This window comes from Mus musculus, chromosome 8 (assembly GCF_000001635.26).
Source record: "Mus musculus strain C57BL/6J chromosome 8, GRCm38.p6 C57BL/6J".
Lineage (NCBI taxonomy): Eukaryota > Metazoa > Chordata > Mammalia > Rodentia > Muridae > Mus > Mus musculus.
Window position 1 is genome coordinate 73,738,815 of NC_000074.6, and position 21,614 is coordinate 73,760,428.

The window sequence follows — 21,614 nt, forward strand, 5'->3', positions numbered from 1 at the left end:
TTCCCCAACTGGCTTCTTTGTCATAATGTTTTTTCCAGGAATAGAAACCTTGACTAAGTCTCTCTCTCTCTCTCTCTCTCTCTCTCTCTCTCTCTCTCTCTCTCTCTCTCTCTCTTTCTCTCTTGCCTAATTGCTCTGGCTAGAACTTCAAGAACTATATTGAATAGATGGGGGGGGGGGGAGAGTGGGCTGCCTTGTCTTGTCCATGATTTCAGTGGGATTGCTTCAATGTTCTCTCCATTTAGTTTGATGTTAGCTATTGGCTTCCCATATTTTGGTTTTATTATATTTATGTATGGAACTTAATTTCCTATTAATCACCAATGCTTTTACCATGAAGGGATGTTTTATTTTGTCAAAGGCTTTTTCAGCATCTAATGAGATGATCATGTTTTTTTTTAATTTTTTTATATAGTTGATTAATTTGATTGATTTCCTTATATTAAAAGAACCCTGCATTCCTGGGATGAAACCTACTTGATCATGGTGAATGATCATTTTGATGTATTCTTGAATTTGGTGTGCAAGAATTTTATTGAGTATTTTTGCATGGATATTCACGACTGAAAATGGTCTGAAGTTCTTTCTTTGTTGGGTCTTTGTGTGGTTTTGGTACCAGTGTAACTGTGGCACTATAGAATATATTGAGTAGTGTTCCTTCTGTTTATATTTCATGAAGTAGTTTGAAAAGTATTGGTATTAGGTCTTCTTTAAAGATCGTATAGAATTCTGCCCTAAAACCATCTGGTTCTGGGGAATTTTTGGTTGAGAGACTTTTGGTTGAATGACTGCTTCTATTTCTTTAGGGGTTATGGGACTGATTAGATGGTTTATCTGATCCTGATTTTACTTTGGTATCTGGTATCTGTCTAGAAAACCAGCCATTTCACATTGATTTTTCAGCTGTTTTTGAATATAGGCTTTCGTAGTATAATCTGACAATCTTTTGAATTTCTTTAGTTTCTGTCATTATGTCTCCCTTTTCATTTCTGATTTTGTTAATTTGGATACTGTCTCTGTGCCCTCTGCCTAGTCTGGCTAAGGGTTTATCTATCATGTTTATTTTCTCAAAGAACAAGTCCCTGGTTTTGTTTATTCTTTATATAGTTCTCTTTGTTTCTACTTGGTTGTTTTCAGCTCTGAGTTTGATTATTTCCTGCCTTCTACTCCTCTTGGGTGTATTTCCTTCTTTTTGCTCCAGAGCTTTTCAGATGTGCTCTTAAGTTGCTAGTGTATGTTATCTCCACTTTATGGAAACATTCCAAGCTATGAGTTTTTCTCTTAGCACTGCTTTCATTGTGTCCCATAAGTTTCATTTTTTTTTAATTTGAAAGAATCTTTAATCTCTTTATTTATTCCCTGACCAAGTTATCATTGAGTAGAGAGTTGTTCAGCTTCTATTGTGTATGTGGGCTTTCTGTTGTTTTTGTTGTCCTTGAAGACCAGCGTTAGTTTGTGGTAATCTGATAGAATGCTTAGGATTATTTCAATCTTCTTGTATTCGTTGAGGGTTGTTTTGCGTCTGACTATATGTCCAATTTTGAAGATGGTACCATGAGTTGCTGAGAAGGTATATTCTTTTGTTTTAGGATGAAATGTTCTGTAGATATCTGTTAAGTCTATCTGTTTCATAACTTTGGTTCATTTGGTTAGTGTCTCTGTTAAGTTTCTGTTTCCTGAACTGTCCATTGGTGAGAGTGGAGTGTTAAAGTGTTCTACTATTATTGTGTGAGGTTCAATGTTTCCTTTGAGCTTCAGTAATGTTTCTTTTACAAATGTGTGTGCCCTTTCATTTGGGGCATAGATGTTCAGAGTTGAGAGTTCCTTTTGGATTTTTCCTTTGATGAGTATATAGTGTCTTTCCCCATCTTTTTTGATATCTTTTTGTTGTAAGTCTATTTTATTAGATACTAGAATTGCTACTCCAGCTTGTTTCATGGGGCCATTTGAGTGGAAATATTTTTTCCTGCCTTTTAATTTGAGGTAGTTTCTGCCCTTGTCACTGAGCTGTGTTTCCTGTATGCAGCAAAATGCTGGTTCCTGTTTATGTATCCAGTCTTTTAGTCTATGTCTTTTTATTGGGGAATTATCTCCATTGATGTTGAAAAATATTATGGACCAATGATTGTTGCTTCCTGTTATAGTTGTTGTTAGAGATGGACTTATGCTTGTGTGGTTCTCTTCTTTTGGATTGTTGTGAGATTAGTTTCTTGATTTTTCTTGGGTGTAGCTTCCCTCCTCCTGTTGGAGTTTTCCTTCTATTATCCTCTGTGGGACTGGTGGTGGAAAGATAGTGTTTAAATTTCATGGAATATACCAGTTTCTCCATGTATGGTAATTTAGAGTTTTGCTGGGTATAGTAGCATGAGCTGGCATTTTTGTACTCTTAGGGTCTCTATGACATCTTCCCAAGATCTTCTAGCTTTTAAATCCTCTCTTGGGAAATCTGGTGTAATTCTGATGGGTCTCCCTTTATATGTTACTTGACCTTTTTCCCTTATTAATTTCAATATTCTTTATTTTTTCGGTGCATTTGGTGTTTTAATAATTATATAAGAGGATAAATTTTTTTTCTGGTCCCATCTGTTTGGCATTCTATAGGCTTCTTTTACATTTATGGACATCTCTTTCTTTAAGTTAGGGAAGTTTTCTTCTATAATTTTTTTGAATATGTTTGCTGGTCCTTTGAATTGGAAATCTCCACTTTCTTCTATCCCTATTATTCTTAGGTTTGTTCTTCCCATTGTGTCCTTGATTTCTTGGATGTTTTGAGCTTGGAGCTTTTTGCTTTTTTGTATTTTCTTTGACTGTTGTGTCAATATCATCTATGGTATCTTCTATGCCTGAGATTCTCTCTTCTATCTCTGGTATTCTTTTGGTGATGCTTTAGTCTATGACTCCTGATCTCTTTCCTAGGTTTTCTAACTCCAGAGTTGTCTCCAAATTGTAATTTCTTTATTTTTTTCTATTTCCATTTTTTTGATCCTAGATGGTTTTGTTCAATTCTTTCACACACTTGGTTGTGTTTTCCTGTATTTCTTTAAGTGATTTATATGTTTCCTCTTTAAGGGCTCCTACCTGCTTACCTGTGTTCTCCTGTATTTCTTTAAGGGGTTATTTATGTCATTTTAAAGTCCTCTATCAACATCATGAGATATGAGTTAAATAAGAATCTTGTTTTTCAGATCTGTTGGGATATCCAAGGCTTGCTCTGGTGGAAGAATTGGGTTCTGATGATGCTAAAGTAGCCTTGCTTTCTGTTGCTTAGGTTTTTGTTCTTGCCTCTCATATCTGGTTAGCTGTGCAATAGCTAATAAGCTGATCTTGTCATCTCTGACTGTAGCTTATCCCTCCTCTGAGCCTGTAAGCCTGTGATTTAGGTCTGTCACCAATCCTGGGATACCAGCTCTCTCTGGGCTGGATTTGGGTATGGAGGGCTGTGGCTCCAGGGCGCAGATAGAAACTGGAAGTACCCTGTTCCCGGATGCTCTGAGAATCCTGTGTCCTTTGGGCTCTGTTGGTCCCACAGGTCCCACTTGGGCCAGGTATTGGAGCAGTAGTGGTGGCTTTACCCGAAATCTTAGATGTGTCAGCACTCCTGGGAGACCAGCTCTCTCCAGGTGGGATTGGGGTTCAGAGCTGATTTGATCTTTTAAAGACACATTGAAATTCTTTGGCAAACTAAAAACACTTAATTACCAAACACTAACCAGTTTTACAAAGTAATGGGACATTTGCTACCTATATATAATGTACTTTGATGTCATTCATCATCCCATTTACACTCTTTGGCATCTCCTTTGGCTCATCTTTTCCATCATCTCAAAGTCTGCTTTGAGTTGATTTACTAAAGTACAGGAATGTTTAACTCTCTTTTCTTTATTAAATAACAGGTAGGTACTTTCTCTGTATTCACTTATTTAGGCAAAAAAAAAAAAACTGTGTTTGACTTGTATTTGGATAGTATAAGTTAGAAGTAATGAAGAAAGGGTTTCTACCTTGGTCAAGCTCTTGTCCAAAAGATGAGAGGAACATACAAGGAAAGACAATTAGGACATTTGCTCACTTGAGGGATGAGGTAAAGATTTAGCCTGGTAGACAAAGTGGATCAGCCATCTTTGATAAGGAAAGTAGAGCAATTCAATGAAGGTAAGAAATCTCTTAGTGTGGAGGGGAGCCCACCTGGGTTGACATTTATAACAGGTCAAGTCAAGGTCTGAAGCCACAGGTAGGACTCAGATGTCTTGGAATGTTTCAAGACTTTGGATACTAAGTGGATCATGAAGAAGGCTTAAGAATGGTCTATACTGTGAGGTACACATTTTGAAAAGACCATTCTGGTTCAAGGTGAAGGACAGGACTAGGATATCAGACAACTGGTAAAGAGAGTGATAAGGGACATCAGTGGACATATCACAGAGGTACACCCATATCAATAATAGCTAATTATAGTACTAACCTGGTTATCTAAGAACAGAGAATAAGTAAGAGTAGCCTCAATGGTCCCCATCCCCTAACACTATGGATGTGAGCTCTTGCCAAGCATTCCTATTCCCTGACAGACCTTAGCTCTTGGAGGACAGATAACCTTTACTGGAATACAAAAATCACCAAACCCCATCTTCCTGCCATTTTTGAGCAAAGGCTTTGGTTATTTCATTCTTGCAGCCTAAACTTGCACATTTCTAATTGAATGTGCAAGCTGCATGCAGCAGTCACCTCAGGGCCTGTGTTCTTTTGGAAAGTTCAAGTAAAGTGAAGAGTCCTAAATAATTTACAGCTGTCCTCTATTCTTCCAGCTGTCTTCCCTCAAATTCTTCTCCAATGGATGAAATTGCAGCCTCCATACTTCAAAAATGTGCTTTGGGAGAAAAGAAGAAGTATCACAAATGTTCTCTTTTAACTTTTCCTTTTTATCATTGTTTTCTGCAGATTTCATGATGTCGAGCAATAGGCACACATTTAGAGGGGGATGAGATATAGTAAAAGACATTACATTATTGTTATGGCTCCATGGGTCAGAATGTTATAGATGCATCATAAATTTAGAAGCATGCCAATTTAGAGATGGAGAACACCTGGTATATACAGACTTTATTCTCATTTTTGGTACTCATAGCAGGCATAGTCAATGAATCACTGTGGTCTTGCTTTATGAGCCCAGGTGTAGCTTCCCATCCTTGTCAATGAAGTACTTAAATGACTACCAACTGATCTTCATCGGACTTGGCACACAAGATGAAACTATTTTTCCAGCTCTTATCTGGTCCTAGCAGTTGCATAGGGTGAAACTGAGAGGCAGAAATGATCCAATACCAGCATATCCATGAATTTGGATTCTCACACCTGCCTCCAATTTCTTTCCTGTGAGACCAGAACTACTAAATCTCATCTGCTCCTGACTCTCAATCCTTATCTCTTGGGCTTCTATGTCTTTGTGTCTCCACATCCTCAGGTCTTTATCTTTAGATTCAAGCATTATTCTGCCCTTTTAATTATCCTTGGGCTAATATCTATTCCTGGCCACAGCTCTATTTTAGGATATCTAAGACGACATTACTGAGTAGATTTGTGACTCTTGGGATGTCTGATGACCACTTCATATGTAACCTGGGAGTTTGCATACTTGCTCTCCACTAAAGATGTTCAAGAGTCTAGTTGTTTGCAGGGATGGGAAAGAGAGAGCAGAGGAAATGTGGCCATCTAAAATGAGCCCATTGAAGGATAAAGTAACTCATTCAATGCCACCTAAGGCTCTCCTGGAACATGCATGATCTCTTCACTGCTGCCCTCTATCTGAGTGTCCTTCCCTGCCTACCCTCAGCCTCCCTGCCAATGGCTCCCCTCTCAATGGCTCCTCCATAGTTGGATTTTTTTTTTAAATTTAGGGCAGTGGATGCATAGGTGGAGTGAAGGAGATTCTGACCAATCTAGGGTCCCAGCTGTCTTCACTTGTTCCTACCCATATCCCTCTTCAATAAGACAGGCCAGTCAGGTGTGCTTATGTGTTTTTTTTTTTAAAGAAAAAAAGATAAAATGAAGGGTCTGCTTGGGATCATGGTGGGGAATTTTTTTCTTTAAGGCTATTGACATTGAAGCACATTGAGCATAAGTAGTATCTGTTTAATTAGTATAGGAGGAAGGTCACTGTGAGGCAAAAGGGGGACAAAGAGGGGTGATGGTGGTGTGGGAGTTAATATCATAGAATTATTGGGAGTGGTAAAAATGAAGAGATAGAGGTTAGTTGGAAGAAATAAATCATTGGACTATGTCCTTAGGAACACAACATGATAGCAGTAGTAGTGTGTATTCAAGTTTCTCAACTCTAGATCAGAGTTAAAGGAAAGGGAAGATACATTTCTCCCAGAAGACTCTTGAATTTCAGAGCACAATTTCCACTCAAGAGAAGACATTCCACATATTATCCTATAGCACTAATGTTTAAACTTGTGATGAGAAATGTTTTGTGCATAAAAAATAATGTCTGTTGTCTCATTTAAGTGATCTTAATTGGGCTTTTTCAAGAGAGAGAGAGAGAGAGAGAGAGAGAGAGAGAGAGAGGAGAGAGAAGGAGAGAGGAGAGAGAAGGAGAGAGAAGGAGAGGGACGGAGTGAGATATTAAAATAGAAACCAGGTGTTTAGACATGCTAGGTCATCTATTACTAATTTACACCCTAGCCCTCTCTGGTCGCCCTTGCATGATTTTGCAAACCTATTGCTCAGTAGTTCTTACTCTGGTATCCTCCAATAGTTTCCTCCTCTAGAATTCCTATGTAAACAGGAGCTCTGGATAACCTGCTAATGTTTATACCATCAGGTGAGTTCATGGTTGAAAATTCAATTAACTCTCCTAGTGTTAGCAAGCAGGAAGCAAGTCTGTAGTATTGGGAGGGCTTCATGTACTGGGCACCTCTTGATGAACTGCTTAAAGTTGCCAAATCAGGGTTCTGTTATGGACTTGAGGTATATGTGTCATAGAAGAATAGAAAATATATCTAGTGGAAAATGTATCTATCATCTTATGTTTTTCTACAAAAATCTCCAATATTAATCCCTTGTGTATGGATAAGCAGATGAGTCCTCCAATATAAAGTTGCAGCTACTGGAAGAGTTGAGCCATTCCAAGTGGAAAGGTCAAGTTGGAAGTTGATTATCTGAGGGCCTCTACTTGAATGTGAAATATAACTGATGTCTATAGCAGAGTGCTTACCCTCTGAGCCTTCATTTTCATGTAAAATGTGTATTATCAAAGCTACCTAACAGCATTTTTGAAGGGTTCAAATGAATGATGAACTTATGTTTCATTGTACTTATTGGGCAAGTATTAGTCCTAGAACCACGAGTCTATATATATATATAAAAGAACTTCAATTAGAACTGTAGTGAGAACATGAGCAATATTATAGAGGAAATGTACATAGAGCCAGTCAATGATGGAACACACAGCATCACTAGTGATCAAAACACTTTGGTGAAGACCAGAATGCCTGTAATTTGAATCAAGGTGAAACACATTTTTGGTATATTATACTATTGGGAATATTAATTGATTTAGTTTTTCTAGAAAGCAATTTGGAAATGTAAGGAGCCTCTGAAAGATTTATTTTTTGTATCTCTTCTCAGGAACAAAGTAGGATTGACTATGCATGTTGACCTCAGTGGTATTTATCACCGAAAAACAGAAATGATCTCATTACCCAAAATATGTGAGGAGTTAAGTAAACATGATGCATTTTCAAAATATAATAATGTACCCTCAAATTAAATTTACAAAGATTACTTAATGATATCGAGAATTCTTTTGGTAAATGGAAATGCAGGATAGGATACTTTAGTTTTTGATATTATAAATTTTGTTTTTAAAATGAATGACATTTTTGTCTATTACAGTGATTTTCTGCTATTACAAATAAACATTCATCTAGACTGGCTCAACTAAAAAAGTTGTAGAGTAGTAAATATCATCAAACATATCAGATTTCAAATTTGGTTGATTGATTAGGTCAACATATACATCAAGGATCCAGTTACAATCTAACTAGCTCAGCTGCTAAACAAAATTCCCTTCACCCTCAAGCTAAAGACACTGAACCTGAGTCTAACAATGTTGAGATATTTAAAGAAAACAAAAAACAAAAAACAAGACTCCCCCCTACTTTTTAATTGCATGTTTTCTTTCCTTTTATCCCTTCCTTCATCTTTCTCTGTTCTCTGTCATCTCACCCCTTTCTTTAATAAAGACTTAATTATTTTTTCTCACTGCTCATAACTGCAAGTAACTCCTGTCCAGGAAATCTAATGCCCTCTCCTGACCTCCACATAAACCTAAGACATATGCACATACCCACATACAGACTCATTCATGCACATACATAATTAAAAATAATAGCACATACTGTAAAAATAAAATACCTTTCTATGTTTGTTTTTGAGAGAGAGAGAGAGAACATCAAGCTGAATAGGTAGGAAGGTGGAGAGCATCTGGAAGAGGTTGGCAGAAGGAAAAGCAACCAAACTATATGAAAAAAAATTAATACAAATTTTACAATAATGAAATAGCTTTCCATTTATTTACAGGATCTTTAAATGAGGAAATTTTCCAATTTATTTCTGTGCCTCTAGTATACAGTGTTTATAGATTAATACTTAAATAAATGATAGAAACATCAAATTAATTCATCTCTGTGTCCTTTTTTCTTCAATGTTCTTTCCCTGTATGTGCATTGATGACCTAGATTGTGCTGAATGATTTAAGAGGTTTGATTTAACAACTTACTTAGGTCGTAAACAGCTCATCACACAAAGGCAGGAAGTGAGTAGTTTGTATATGATATAATAAAGAAGCAGTGTGTTATTGTTGTAAAAGATTCCAAAATAAAACTGTGAGTATTTAATTTTCAGAACTATCACTTATTAACCATGTGATCTTGGACTGTGTAATAAACATTTCCTAGACTACAAAATGGATACAACTGTAGTATAAACTTAATAATTTACATTAAGTGTACACAAATCACTTTTATTGGGATAGGCCCATAGCAACATTATGGTTTTAGCTCAAAATGTTCTTCACAGATTCATGTGCTTGAACACCATGTCCACAGCAGGTACTTCTGTCATGTGAAAATATGGAACTTTTAAGCTGTGGAGCTTCAATGGAGGAAGTAAGTGGGGAGATGGTCTTGAATGATATAACCCAGTCCTATTTCTGGCCTCAGTCACTCTGTTTCCTGATCTACCAAAATGTCAGCAAGCAACCTTATATGCCCATAACCAATAGAGATATCTTAGTTGCTTTTTCTTGGTATTCCATGCTCTTTCTCTTATTCTCTGGAAGTACTTTGCATGATATCTAAGTTTCATGACAATCTTGGTAACAGGTAAATGGCCTAGAAACCTCACATTGGCATTATTTCTGTGAAACTCCATCTGGTTGGTCACATCAGGTGGAAGATGTAAATTGTAGGTAGATGCATTTGGACATAGGTGCTCTATTTAGAATCTCTCTAGCTTCTGCTTTGATAACTTATAAGCAATAATATTGAAGCCATAAGCTATACAAGTGAGTATACCCAACACTTTGAGATTAGAAAAAGATTCTAATTCTACGTATAAAATTCTTTCCCTGGCCAAGGGATTGTCCAAGAATAGGTATTATTTAATTCAGGAGGAAGACTCTGAAAATAGACCAATAATAAAAACATATTTAGTCTTAATTAATTAAAGAGAAGTGTGAGATGATAGAGGGAGAGGGAGAGGGAGAGGGAGAGGGGGGGAGAGAGAGAGAGAGAGAGAGAGAGAGAGAGAGAGAGAGAGAATAGATAAAAGGAAAGGGAACATGCAATTAAAAAGGGGCAGAGAAGGAAGCCTTGTTCTTTTTCTCTGAGTATTGTTGGACCTAGGTTCAGCATCTTTAGCTTGTGGATGAAGACGAACTTGTGTAGCAGAGATATTCAAAAGGAACCAGAATCTTTGATGAACAAATAGCTATATTCGTTCAAAAGGTATGCATGCTAGTAGGTTATATTTCAAGACTCCATTAGACTGTACCTTCAAAGGTATAGATGCATAGGTTCTTGCTCCTCATCCTTTGGTCCCATAAGGTGAAGGCTAAGACTGCCTCTGACTTTACCCCTCCAAATCTGGCTGAGAATGTCTGTGCAGTTATGAGCATTCATTCATGGGTGCTGAAAACTGAATTCAGGTCCTCTTCAATGTCTGTGTGTGCATGTTGTTACTGAGCAATCTCTCTCACCCTTAAAGTTATGTTTTAGAAGAGACTATCAATGCAGTTTTACTTCTTGACACATTGAATATATATAATCTGGGCTAGAACTTGTGGCCAATCAAATGGATGATTCATTGATGCATAGCATACTGCCTTTAGGAAATACTACCTTCTAGAAAGAGAAAATATTGTATAAATATTTGCAAAAATACATACCAAATAATAGCCCATATTTATGTTGGTTTTGATGTAGCCATCATTGAATCTTACCCAGCATTCTTATAATACATACTGTGATTCCCATATAGTGACAGCCTTTCATCTTAAGTATAAACCCAGACATATTTCTTTCTTTTTTTTTCTTAAAAGGAAATAGTTTATTTTAAAAATGATACAGAAAGACATGTTCTCATTTCACGTTGCTGCTATTTAGGAGACTTCTTGAGCGAGTGAATTCTGTGCTGGGCTAGTGGTAGTGCTGTTCTCCTGACTTATGAGCAGAGACTGAAGGCAGACACAGCTGTCTCCTTTATAATTTAAATGAATACCCACTTCTTTATACTTTTCATCTGTGGTATTGCGTTTTTTATACTTCAGAATCATCCAAATGAAAACAATGATGAATAAAATAAAGATGATCATCCCAATGAAAATTCCAACAATTAGACCACTGATTGAGCGCGATACACTTTTGGCCAGAAGAGGATTCCAGCTGCCATCAGACTGACACTGGCTTTGAGAACTGCCTTCTACAGTATACCCATCCTCGCATTCCAAGGTTACATTCTCTCCATAATAATATTCTTTTTTCATTCCCAACCCCTTCTGGAATCCACTCATCTCCTGAGGGAGACGACATATCACTCCCTTGAAGCAGCTTGGTAACTCTGGCTCCCATTTGTTTAGGGACTGACAATGCACACTGCTGGCTCCTTTCATGATAAAGCCAGGGTGACATCTAAACTCCACAATATCCCTTAAGGAAAACAAGCTTCTGTTCTCAGACAGCATGACTGCATTTTCAACATAGGGAGGAGGAGTACATTTGTTGAATCCAATGCACTGAGGAGGAGGGCCACTCCAGACTCCAATTTCACCATCGTTGCTGGTACAGTATAACCACCAGGTTAAAGAGCGCCTTCCCTCTCGCATCAGTGTTGCAGCGGTAGGTAACCACCATTCCATAATGAAAGTCTTCTCTAGTTGAACTGAAGAAATCTCCATTGGGAATGCCTGGGGGTATATCACAAGGAATCCACTCACAAATAGGTGCCTCAGTATCCCAATCAACACTTTGATCAGTGATGACACATACAGCAGAGGAGGAACCAATGAGGCGGTATCCTTTATTACAAGTATAATTAATACAGGATCCAAACTGAATGCCTGTGTGTACATGTACCAAGCCATTCTGAGGATCTAAAGGAGTTTTACATTGTTTTCGTATACACTTATCTTCAGCACTCGTCCAGGTTGAGTCTTGTTTGCAGGTGATAGAGAACTGCCTCTTGATATATCCTGGGAGACATTCATATTTCAAAGATGTTCCAATGGGAAACATGGATTCATCAGTTAGATTTATAGGTTTGGCAGAAGGAAGCTGTGATGGGGCTGGGCACTGACCCAAAGTAAATGGCAGCAAGAACAGCAGCAAGACCGCCAGCTTGACTCCTCCCTGGCCGAAGGCTACAAGGAGCCACACCAGATCCAGAGGCTCTGAACTCCGAGAAGAGACCTCCATTCCCCTCACACCGTTCTCAAACAACGTTTTACGGCCAGACATATTTCTTATGTAGTTCCAAATGCAGTCAAGTAGACAATGATATTTGAAGACTTGCATATGTCAGTTGACCTACGCAGCTAGAATTTCAAAACTTTTGCAAGAATATTTAGGAAAGCATAGATGTTTTATACAGAGATTTTTATCTGTAATGATGACACACACTAAGATACAAGAGTCCCCATGGGAGTGGGACTTATTTAATAGTAAAGCCAACTCAGTGTGAAATGGCAAAAAGGAGGGGGGAGGGGAGGAATAAATTATTTTAACAGCCAGTCCCAAGGAAATTAAAGTAACTGAAGCTAACAAATTTTATTAGGTTGAATTTTCCTGTCAATTCCTCCAGGAAATGACTTGAGCTTGGATGGGATTTAACATTATGGTTGGAGTGCCTTAACAAACTGCTGTAGGCTGGGCAACTTATTGTATCAACTTTCTGTTGATCTGATAAAATACCATGACCAAAGGCAACTTATAGAAGAAAGAGTTTATTTTGATTTACAGTTCATGACAGCAAGGAGCTGAACCAGGAAGCTGAGAAAGTACATCTCAATGTAGAGAACAGCAGAGTGAACTAAAATTCCCCAAAATCTGTCCCCCGTGACATACTTTCACCATCAAGGTTCCACATTACAAAAATTCTTCAACCTCCCTGAATATTGCCAACAACCTGAGACCAAGTGTCCCAACAATTCATTCTATTAGTCACATTTTTTTTTATCTATACCACTAAACTTAGAAACAGCAGAAATGCATTCTTCATAATTCTAAGACTGTTAGTGCTACCATGCTTTGTATTTTGTAAGGAACCAGTTTCTGGTCTTCATATAGGTGGCCTTTTCATTGTGTCACCACATGAAGAAATGGTATAAAGAGCTTTAGAGTCTCTTTCATGAGATACTAATCTCATTTCTGAAGATTCCACCCTCCTGATACAATCATCTCCCAAGCCCCACAGCTTACTACCATGACCTTGAAGATCATACTTCATTGTACTAATTTGATGTCAGAAACCTTTAGCATCTAGTTTGTGGATTATGGAAACAGCCATGCCTTTGGTCTCTTTCAAGATGCATGACTCTGCATTTCATTTCTTTATTGGTAAAATAAGAACTTATTATTAAAGTAATTTCCATTCTGAATAACCATCATGATTTCTAATAGTCACTGAAGTATTTATCTCTGCCAGCTCCTCAATTAAGGTATTAATGCCTTATAAAAATCTCTTGGGGATAATTATGTTATCAACACCACTTTATTTTATTTTTTTAATTGGGTATTTATTTCATTTACATTTCCAATGCTATCCCAAAAGTCCCCCACATGCTCCCCCAGCCACTCCCCCACCCAGCCACTCCCACTTTTTGGCCCTGGCTTTCCCCTGTACTGAGGCATATAAAGTTTGCATGACTAATGGGCTTCTCTTTCCACTGAGGGCCAACTAGGCCATTTTCTGATTCATATGCAGCTAGAGACAGGAGCTCCAGGGGAGTACTGGTTAGTTCATATTGTTGTTCCACCTATAGGATTGCAGATCCCTTTAGCTCCTTGGATACTTTCTCTAGCTCCTCCATTGGGGGCCCTGTGATCCATCCAATAGCTGACTGTGAGCATCCACTTCTGTGTTTGCTAGGCACGTGCATAGTCTCACAAGAGACAGCTCTATCTGGGTCCTTTCAGCAAAATCTTGATAGTGTATGCAATGGTGTCAGCGTTTGGAAGCTGATTATGGGATGGATCCCTGGATATGGCAGTCTCTAGATGGTCCATCCTTTAGTCACAGCTCCAAACTTTGTCTCTGTAACTCCTTCCATGGGTGTTTTGTTCCCAATTCTAAGAAGGGGCAAAGTGTCCACAATTTGGTCTTCGTTCTTATTGAGTTTCATGCGTTTAGCAAATTGTATCTTATATTTTGGGTATCCTAAGTTTCTGGGATAATATCCACTTATCAGTGAGTACCTATTATGTGGGTTCCTTTGTGATTGGGTTACCTCACTCAGAATGATGCCCTCCAGGTCCATCCATTTGCTTAGGAATTTCATAAATTCATTTTGTAATAGCTGAGTAGTACTCCATTGTGTAAATGTACCACGTTTACTGTATCCATTCCTCTGTTGAGGGGCATCTGGGTTCTTTCCAGCTTCTGGCTATTATAAATAAGCCTGTTATGAACATAGTGGAGTATGTGTCCTTCTTACCCGTTGGGACATCTTCTGGATATATGCCCAGGAGAGGTTTTGTGGGATCTTCCAGTAGTACTATGTCGAATTTTCTGAGGAACCACCAGACTGATTTCCAGAGTGGTTGTACACCCTTGCAATCCCACCAACAATGGAGGAGAGTTCCTCTTTCTCCACATCCTCCCCAGCATCTGCTGTCACCTGAATTTTTTATCTTAGCCATTCTGATTGGTGTGAGGTGGAATCTCAGGGTTGTTTTGATTTGCATTTCTCTGATGATTAAGTATGTTGAACATTTTTTTCAGGTGCTTCTCTGCCATTCGGTATTCCTCAGGTGAGAATTTTTTATTCAGCTCTGAGCCCCATTTTTAATTGGGTTATTTGATTTTCTGGAGTCCACCTTCTTGAGTTCTTTATATATGTTGGATATTAGTCCACTATCTGATTGAGGATAGGTAAAGATACTTTCCCAATCTGTTTGTGGTCTTTTTATCTTATTGACCCTGTCTTTTGCCTTGCAGAAGCTTTGCAACTGTATGAGGTCCCATTTATCAATTCTCGATCTTACAGCCCAAGCCATTGCTGTTCTTTTCAGGAATTTTTCCCCTGTACCCATATCTTCGAGGGTTTTCCCTACTTTCTCCTCTATAAGTTTCAGTGTCTCTGGTTTTATGTGGAGTTCCTTAATACACTTGGATTTGACCTTAGTACAAGGAGATAGGAATGGATCAATTCACATTCTTCTACATGATAACCGCCAGTTGTGCCAGCACCATTTGTTGAAAATGCTGTCTTTTTTCCACTGGATGGTTTTAGCTCCCTTGTCAAAGATCAAGTGACCATAGGTGTGTGGGTTCATCTCTGGGTCTTCAATTCTATTCCATTGGTCTACTTGTCTGTCACTATACCAGTACCATGCAGTTTTTATCACAATTGCTCTGTAGTAAAGCTTTAGGTCAGGCATGGTGATTCCACCAGAGGTTCTTTTATCCTTAAGAAGAGTTTTTGCTATCCTAGGTTTTTGTTATTCCAAATCAATCTGCTGATTGCCCTTTCAGACTCGTTGAAGAATTGAGTTGGAATTTTGATGGGGATTGCATTGAATCTGTAGATTGCTTTTGGCAAGATAGCCATTTTTACTATATTCATCCTGCCAATCCATGAGCATGGGAGACCTTTCATTCTTCTGAGATCTTCTTTAATTTCTTTCTTCAGATACTTGAAGTTCTTATCATACAGATCTTCAAGCCAAGGTATTTTATATTATTTGTGACTATTGAGAAGGGTGTTGTTTCTCTAAATTCTTTCTCAGCCTGTTTATTCTTTGTGTAGAGAAAGGCCATTGACTTGTTTGAGTTAATTTTATATCCAGTTACTTCACTGAATCTGTTTATCAGGCTTAGGAGTCCTCTGGTGGAATTTTTAAGGTCACTTATATATACTATCATATCATCTGCAAAAAGTGATATTTTGACTTCTTCCTTTCCAATTTGTATCCCCTTGATCTCCTTTTGTTGTCGAATTGCTCTGGCTAGGACTTCAAGTACAATGTTGAATAGGTAGGAAGAGAGTGGACAGCCTTCTGTAGTCCCTGATTTTAGTGGGATTGCTTCATGCTTCTCACCATTTATTTTGATGTTGGCTACTGGTTTGCTGTAGATAGCTTTTATCATGTTCAGGTATGGGCCTTGAATTCCTGATCTTTCCAAGACTTTTATCTTGAATGGGTGTTGGATTTTGTCAAATGCTTCCTCTGCATCTAAGGAGATGATCATGTGGTTTTTGTCTTTGAGTTTGTTTATATACTGGATTATGTTGATGGATTTCTGTATATTGAACCATCCCTGTATCCCTGGGATGAAACCTACTTGGTCAGGATGGATGATTGTTTTGATGTGCTCTTGGATTCGGTTAGTGAGAACTTTATTGAGGAGTTTTGCATTGATATTCATAAGGGAAATTGGTCTGAAGTTCTCTATCTTTGTTGGTTCTTTCTGTGGTTTAGGTATTAGAGTAATTGTGGCTTCATAGAATGAATTGGGTAGAGTACCTCCTGTTTCTATTTTGTGGAATATTTTGTGAAGAACTGGGATTAGATCTTCTTTGAAGGTCTGATAGAACTCTGCACTATACCCGTCTGGTCCTGGGCTTTTTTTTTTTTTTCTTGGTTGGGAGACTATTAATGACTACTTCTATTTCTTTAGGGGATATAGGACTGTTTAGATCATTAACCTGATCTTGATTTAACTTTGGTACCTGGTATCTGTCTAGAAACTTGTCCATTTCATCCAGGTTCTCCAGTTTTGTTGAGTATAGCCTTTTCTAGAAGGAGCTGATGGTGTTTTGGATTTCTTCAGGATCTGTTGTTATATCTCCCTTTTCATTTCTGATTTTGTGAATTAGGATGCTTTCCTTGTGCCTTCTAGTGAGTCTGGCTAAGGGTTTATCTATCTTGTTGATTTTCTCACAGAATCAGCTCCTTGATTGGTTGATTCTTTGAATAGTTCTTGTTTCCACTTGTTTGATTTCACCCCTGAGTTTGATTATTTCCTGTTGTCTACTCCTCTTGGGTGAATTTGCTCCCTTTTGTTCTAGAGCTTTTAGGTGTGTTGTCAAGCTGCTAATGTGTGCTCTCTCTAGTTTCTTTTTGGAGGCACTCAGAGCTATGAGTTTTCCTCTTATATATGCTTTCATTGTGTCCCATAAGTTTGGGTATGTTGTGGCTTCTTTTTCATTAAACTCCAAAAAGTCCTTAATTTCTTTCTTTATTCCTTTCTTGACCATGGTATCATTGAGAAGAGTGTTATTCAGTTTCCACGTGAATGTTGGCTTTCTATTATTTATTTTGTTATTGAAGATCAGCCTTAGTCCATGGCAATCTGTTAGGATGCATGGGACAATTTCAATATTTTTGTATATGTTGAGGCTTGTTTTGTGACCAATTATGTGGCCAGTTTTGGAGAAGGTACCATGAGGTGCTGAGAAGAAGGTATATCCTTTTGTTTTAGGATAAAACAACACCTTTTTATAAGTTACTAAACTGAAGTACTGTCAGTCATAGGATAGTGGCTTTGTTGAGCTAAGTTTTGGTTAGTTTTGCAAAATTCTGCTTTTCATCACAGATCAATTTGACATGTTTGGTTGATGAAGCAGGGGAAGGTGGGTTAAAATTAAAATTGTACATAGGAACAAGGAGACTCACATTCTAGTATCAGCTCTGCCACAGGATGGTAACTTGGGACAAGCTACCTCCACTATTAGAGAGTCATTTATTTTCATGAGTTCAGTGAGGGAGTTGTATTATTTGTCTTAAAGCTTCTGTTTGGTTTTAGTGTTGGTGATTCAGTGACAGATGATGTTCAGGTATATTATGTTCATTGCCTTCTTCTGGAAGATGTATTCAGACCATAGGTACTAACCCCAGAGCTGTTCTCATGAGCTATACAATGCAACTCAAAGGCAAGTTTGTAATTCTTTCCAAACCTAGACCTTGCAAGTCTTTTTATGGTTTTTTTTTCTTGAATTGATGCCAATTCTATATCTATGGGGAAGGTTTTAGGAAAAATAAATCAGACAGAGTCATCATCACCTTCTCCTCCCCCCTCCTCCTCCACCTCTCTTTTTACTACCACACCAACACACACCATGTAAAGGTATTATTGAAAAAAATATGGATAGCTTCAAGACAGAGGCCTCAAAGGGTGTGCATATGGACACTCCAACTATAATTCCCAAGTGACAAATCTGAAATACACACTGTTCCTATGATGGCTGACTGTACCTTTTATTTCCACTTTGTTCTTGAGTCCTGGAGACAGAAGCCAAACAGCCAGTATGAAAAATAAACCTAACCCTTGTAATCATAATAAAATAAAGTGGGCCTATAGTGGAAGGGCTTTTAATGGGAGGGTCTGGCCAGATGTATCTTCCCACAGGCATGATGGAATAGGTACTCCCTAAGCAGGTAATCAGATGCTTTAAGCAATGACTCTTGATAAGTCAAAATGATAAATATTCCCTTTACAAATATACTGAAACTCATGTAAAAATAAAAGGTTTAGTCTCAATCATTTTAGTAGCTGCTATTGCAAATAATTAGGGATGTTTGAGAACTGCAAGCTAATTATTAGACAGTGTAATTCGTAGCCATGCCAGATAGTAGTCCAGATTATCACAGAAATATGCATCCTGGATTGCACAGACAATGGATAATTTGAGAGTAACAAGGTTTGCTTGTTTAGATATGCTGTGAATTGATAGATGGCCTTCAAAAACCTCAGAGACTCACAGAATATGGATTTAAAGACATTTTTAATAATTTAAGGCTTATTTTACAATGAAACATGTCTGGCCTTGAGGTTCTTATGGAGGGTCTTCTATGTTCATCATCTCCTTTGAAGCAAGTCCTTCATAATTCCTGCTTTACAAAATGTCTAATATTCTGGACCAGAAGGTTGAAGATGATCCTCTAATGTTTTATAATACTCGGTAGCTTTTCAAACAGCAAACTGTCGTTTCTATAATTTTGGAAGTGCGTGCCTGCACTTCCTGCATACTCAGATAATATTTATTTCCTTCTCAAGTTTCTGATGGGGTTGGAGACTGGATAGATATAGTTCCACAATTAAGCTTGAGTTGTTTAGGATGTAAGAAGATATTTTAGGTGGAAAAAGATTTTATATGCAGACTGCCAGTTATGCCAACACCATTTCTTGAAGATGCTTTCATTTTTCCCCTGTATAGTTTTGGCTTCTTTGTATGGATCAAGTATCCATAGTTGTGTGGGTTTGACTCTGTATCTTCAGTTCTATTCTGCTAATTGACCTGTTTGTCTCTGTACTAATACCATGATATTTTTTTATCACTATTGCTCTATAGTATAGCTTAAAGTCAGGGATGGTGATTCCCTCTGAAATTCTTTTATTGTTCAGAATTATTTTGGCCATCCTGGGTTTTGTGTTTTTCCGTATGAAGTAGAAAATTGCTCTTTCCATGTCTGTGAAGAATTGTGTTAAAATTTTGATGGGAATTACATTGAATCTGTAGATTGCTTTTGTTACAATGGCCATTTTCACTATGTTAACCTATCAATCCATTAGCATGGGAGATCTTTCAATCTTCTGAGGTCTTCAATTTCTTTCCTCAGGGACTTGAAGTATTTTTTATACACATATTTCATTTGCTTGGTTAGAGTTACACCAAAATTGTTTATATTATTTTTGACTATTGTGAATGGTGTTATTTTCCGAATTTCTTTCTCAGCCCATTTATCCTTTGTGTAGAGAAAAAGCTACTAATTTGTTTGAGTTAATTTGATATCCAGCCACCTGCTGAAGTTGCTTATCAGCTGTAGGAGTTCTCTGGTAGAATTTTGGGGGTCACTTATATATACTATCATACCATCTGGGAATAGTGATACCTTGACTTCTCCATTTCCAATTTATATCCACTTGATCACCTTTTGTTGTCTTGCTCTAGCTAGATCTTCAAGTACTATATTGAATAGATAAGGAAAGCGTGGTCAGTCTTCCCATGGTCCTAATTTTAGTGGAATTGCTTCAAGTTTCTAATAAGGATGGCCCAAGTGAGGATGCTTCAATCCCACTTAGAAGGGGGAACAAAATAATCAAGGGAGGCAGAGGGAGTGAAGGAGAGGGGAGGGAAGGAAGAACCTGGGAGGGAAAAGGAAGTGGGTGGGGGGAAATGGGGGCAGACCAGGAATGGGGGTGGGGGACAGGAGAGAAGCTCAAATGAAAATAATGGAAATATGCAGCTTCCAGGAGTGGGGTTGGGGGGTGGGGTGGTGGTAACCTCTAGAAATTTCCAGAGATCTGGGATGTGGGAGATTTTCAGGACTCATTGTGGGTGACCTTAGCCAGAATGTAAAACAGTGGGTGTAGCCTCCCTCAGCCCTCAAGCAGGCTGATCCAGACTTTGACTTTGCTACCACTAAGAAGGAGATTACCTAGGGTGGAGTCTTCAAACCTAGATGGCTCTTTTGTTCTGTCACCTGCCACTGCCCTCTCCAAGACACTGCTACCTGCTGAGAAGCCCCTGAGATATTCCAGAGGAACTTCCTATCCTGCACGATGTTGCCTACAGGCTGGCTCCAAACACCAAGAATGGACTGGCAGGGGATGGGCCTTCCCCATTATAAGCACACTCTTTTAGTAAACTGGAGGGTCTTGAACAGAATCATGTCTTGGTCTCCATTAACCTCTCTCTGTCTAAGTCTCTTCCAGCCCCAGCCTGCCTCCCAGGTGTACCCAGTTCAAGCAAACCGCAGGCCGGCATACAACAAGAGGGGAGATAGAACCTAAAGAAACCACCTCCAGTAGTAAGACAGGGCCCCCAGTAGACAAATGGGAACACCAACCCACCTTCAAAAATTTTGACCCTACATTGTTCTTGTTTAAAAGAAATGCAGGAACAAAAATGGAGCAGAGACTGAAGAGACGGCTGACAAATGACACGCTCAACTTGGGATCCATCCTATTGGTGGGCAGCAAACCCTGACACTATTACTTATGCTATGTTGTATTTCTAGACAGGAACTTAGCATGACTATCTCCTGAGAGGCTCTACTAGCAGTTGAGTCAGATAGATGCAGATGCTTACAGCCAAGCATGGGACTGAGGTCTGTAACCCCATGGAAGACTTAGGGGAAGGATTAAAGGACCTGAAGAAGATGACAATCCCATAGAAAGACCAACTGTGTCAACTAACCTGGACCCCAGGGAGCTCCCAGAGGCTGTCATCAACCAAAGATCATACATTTGCTGTTCCGAGGCACTAGCTAGTCAAGGACTGCCCTGTCTGGCCTCAGTGGGAGAGGATAGGCATAATCCTGTAGAAACTTTATGCTGCATGGAAGAGGGATGCTGGGAGGTATCTGAGTGTGTGTGTGTGTGTGTGTGTGTGTGTGTGTGTGTGTGTGTGTGGTGGGGGGTGGCACCCTCTCAAAGGTGAAGCCCAGGGGGAAAGGGGAAAGATCTCTGAGAGGGAGAACAGGAGGGGAACAATATTGGGGATATAATTATACAAATAAAATAGTCAATTTTTAAAAATTAAAAGATATTCTTAAGTTGATAATACAAATTAGTGTAGAAATTAAGTTATGTACTGAAAGAACCTAGTGGGGAAACCCCCACTCAATTCCCGTCCGGCGTGCACCCAAGAATCATAAACAGAAGACCACCTTGATGTAAAAGCATGAGGTAGTTTAATGACGGAGCTCTGGGGGCTGACACATATCTCCCGCAGGAGACAGAGGTGTCGACCACGTGGTGGAGCCATAATGGCGGAGCTCCGGGTCGAAATGTATCTCACGCAGGAGATAGTGGTTTCAACCATGAGGCTTGGAAGCTAGGGGTTTTTATAGAAAAGGGATGGGGCTGGGGGAGGAATTGGCGCGGTTTCACATGAT

The 21,614-nt window shown here is 38.7% G+C and overlaps 1 pseudogene; it reads right to left on the reverse strand.

Annotated features, from left to right (window-relative positions):
- On the reverse strand, window positions 10,589–12,006 carry Crry-ps (complement receptor related protein, pseudogene; annotated as a pseudogene).